Source organism: Cryptomeria japonica, unplaced genomic scaffold, assembly GCF_030272615.1.
Source record: "Cryptomeria japonica unplaced genomic scaffold, Sugi_1.0 HiC_scaffold_89, whole genome shotgun sequence".
Lineage (NCBI taxonomy): Eukaryota > Viridiplantae > Streptophyta > Pinopsida > Cupressales > Cupressaceae > Cryptomeria > Cryptomeria japonica.
Genome location: NW_026728911.1, coordinates 212,501 through 215,926, shown reverse-complemented (window position 1 = coordinate 215,926; position 3,426 = coordinate 212,501).

The window sequence follows — 3,426 nt, the reverse complement described above, 5'->3', positions numbered from 1 at the left end:
GTTGGGTCCTTCTCGCCGCATCCCTCGCCTCGCACCCCGATTGCTATGCGGTGAGGCTCCTCGGCCGCCTCGGAACTATCTGTGTATCGGACGCGTCGCGGGATAAGGGGTTGTCATTGGTAGTCGCCCCAAGCGCGTCCGATGCTTGGACCATTCCGAGGCGGCCCTGAAGCCTCTTCCGTCTAGCCGTTGGGTCCTTCTCGCCGCATCCCTCGCCTCGCACCCCGATTGCTATGCGGTGAGGCTCCTCGGCCGCCTCGGAACTATCTGTGTATCGGACGCGTCGCGGGATAAGGGGTTGTCACTGGTAGTCGCCCCAAGCGCGTCCGATGCTTGGACCATTCCGAGGCGGCCCTGAAGCCTCTTCCGTCTAGCCGTTGGGTCCTTCTCGCCGCATCCCTCGCCTCGCACCCCGATTGCTATGCGGTGAGGCTCCTCGGCCGCCTCGGAACTATCTGTGTATCGGACGCGTCGCGGGATAAGGGGTTGTCACTGGTAGTCGCCCCAAGCGCGTCCGATGCTTGGACCATTCCGAGGCGGCCCTGAAGCCTCTTCCGTCTAGCCGTTGGGTCCTTCTCGCCGCATCCCTCGCCTCGCACCCCGATTGCTATGCGGTGAGGCTCCACGGCCGCCTCGGAACTATCTGTGTATCGGACGCGTCGCGGGATAAGGGGTTGTCACTGGTAGTCGCCCCAAGCGCGTTCGATGCTTGGACCATTCCGAGGCGGCCCTGAAGCCTCTTCCGTCTAGCCGTTGGGTCCTTCTCGCCGCATCCCTCGCCTCGCACCCCGATTGCTATGCGGTGAGGCTCCTCGGCCGCCTCGGAACTATCTGTGTATCGGACGCGTCGCGGGATAAGGGGTTGTCACTGGTAGTCGCCCCAAGCGCGTCCGATGCTTGGACCATTCCGAGGCGGACCCGAAGCCTCTTCCGTCTAGCCGTTGGGTCCTTCTCGCCGCATCCCTCGCCTCGCACCCCGATTGCTATGCGGTGAGGCTCCTCGGCCGCCTTGGAACTATCTGTGTATCGGACGCGTCGCGGGATAAGGGGTTGTCACTGGTAGTCGCCCCAAGCGCGTCCGATGCTTGGACCATTCCGAGGCGGACCCGAAGCCTCTTCCGTCTAGCCGTTGGGTCCTTCTCGCCGCATCCCTCGCCTCGCACCCCGATTGCTATGCGGTGAGGCTCCTCGGCCGCCTTGGAACTATCTGTGTATCGGACGCGTCGCGGGATAAGGGGTTGTCACTGGTAGTCGCCCCAAGCGCGTCCGATGCTTGGACCATTCCGAGGCGGACCCGAAGCCTCTTCCGTCTAGCCGTTGGGTCCTTCTCGCCGCATCCCTCGCCTCGCACCCCGATTGCTATGCGGTGAGGCTCCTCGGCCGCCTTGGAACTATCTGTGTATCGGACGCGTCGCGGGATAAGGGGTTGTCACTGGTAGTCGCCCCAAGCGCGTCCGATGCTTGGACCATTCCGAGGCGGCCCCGAAGCCTCTTCCGTGTAGCCGTTGGGTCCTTCTCGCCGCATCCCTCGCCTCGCACCCCGATTGCTATGCGGTGAGGCTCCTCGGCCGCCTCGGAACTATCTGTGTATCGGACGCGTCGCGGGATAAGGGGTTGTCACTGGTAGTCGCCCCAAGCGCGTCCGATGCTTGGACCATTCCGAGGCGGACCTGAAGCCTCTTCCCTCTAGCCGTTGGGGCTTTCTCGCCGCATCCCTCGCCTCGCACCCTGATTGCTATGCTGTGAGGCTCCTCGGCCGCCTTGGAACTATCTGTGTATCGGACGCATCGCGGGATAAGGGGTTGGCAGTGGTAGTCGCCCCAAGCGCATCCGATGCTTGGACCATTCCGAGGCGGCCCTGCAGCCTCTTCCGTCTAGCCGTTGGGGCCATCTCGCCGCATCCCCCACCTCGCACCACGATTGCTATGCGGTGAGGCTCCTTGGCCGCCTCGGAACTATCTGTGTATCGGACGCATCGCGGGATAAGGGGTTGTCACTGGTAGTCGCCCCAAGCGCGTCCGATGCTTGGACTATTCCGAGGCGGCCCTGCAGCCTCTTCCGTCTAGCCGTTGGGGCCATCTCGCTGCATCCCCCACCTCCTCGGCCGCCTCGGAACTATCTGTGTATCGGACGCATCGCGGGATAAGGGGTTGGCAGTGGTAGTCGCCCCAAGCGCGTCCGATGCTTGGACTATTCCGAGGCAGCCCTGCAGCCTCTTCCGTCTAGCCTTTGGGGCCATCTCGCCGCATCCCTCGCCTCGCACCTCGATTGCTATGCGGTGAGGCTCCTCGGCCGCCTGGGAACTATCTTCGTATCGGACGCATCGCGGGATAAGGGGTTGTCACTGGTAGTCGCCCCAAGCGCGTCCGATGCTTGGACTATTCCGAGGCGGCCCTGTGGCCTCTTCCGTCTAGCCGTTGGGGCCATCTCGCCGCATCCCCCACCTCGCACCCCGATTGCTATGCGGTGAGGCTCTTCGGCCGCCTTGGAACTATCTTCGTATCGGACGCATCGCGGGATAAGGGGTTGTCACTGGTAGTGGCCCCAAGCGCGTCCGATGCTTGGACTATTCCGAGGCGGCCCTGCAGCCTCTTCCGTCTAGCCGTTGGGGCCATCTCGCCGCATCCCCCACCTCGCACCCCGATTGCTATGCGGTGAGGCTCCTCGGCCGCCTTGGAACTATCTTCGTATCGGACGCATCGCGGGATAAGGGGTTGTCACTGGTAGTCGCCCCAAGCGCGTCCGATGCTTGGACTATTCCGACGCGGCCCTGTGGCCTCTTCCGTCTAGCCGTTGGGGCCATCTCGCCGCATCCCCCACCTCGCACCCCGATTGCTATGCGGTGAGGCTCCTCGGCCGCCTTGGAACCATCTTCGTATCGGACGCATCGCGGGATAGGGGGCTGTCACTGGTAGTCGCCCCAAGCGTGTCCGATGCTTGGACCATTCCTAGGCGGCCCTGAAGCCTCTTCCGTCTAGCCGTTGGGGCCTTCCCGCCCCATCCCTCGCCTCGCACCCCCGATTGCTATGCGGTGAGGCTCCTCGGCCGCCTTGGAACCATCTGTGTATCGGACGCATCGCGGGATAAGGGGTTGGCACTGGCAGTCGCCCCAAGCGCGTCCGATGCTTGGACCATTCCGAGGTGGCCCTGAAGCCTCTTCCGTCTAGCCGTTGGGGCCTTCCCGCCCCATCCCTCGCCTCGCACCCCGATTGATATGCGGTGAGGCTCCTCGGCCGCCTTGGAACTATCTGTGTATCGGACGCATCGCGGGATAAGGGGTTGGCACTGGTAGTCGTCCCAATCGCATCCGATGCTTGGACCATTCCGAGGCGGCCCTGCAGCCTCTTCCGTTTAGCCGTCGGGGCCTTCCCGCCGCATCCCTCGCCTCGCATCCCGATTCCTATGCGGTGAGTCTTCTCGGCCGCC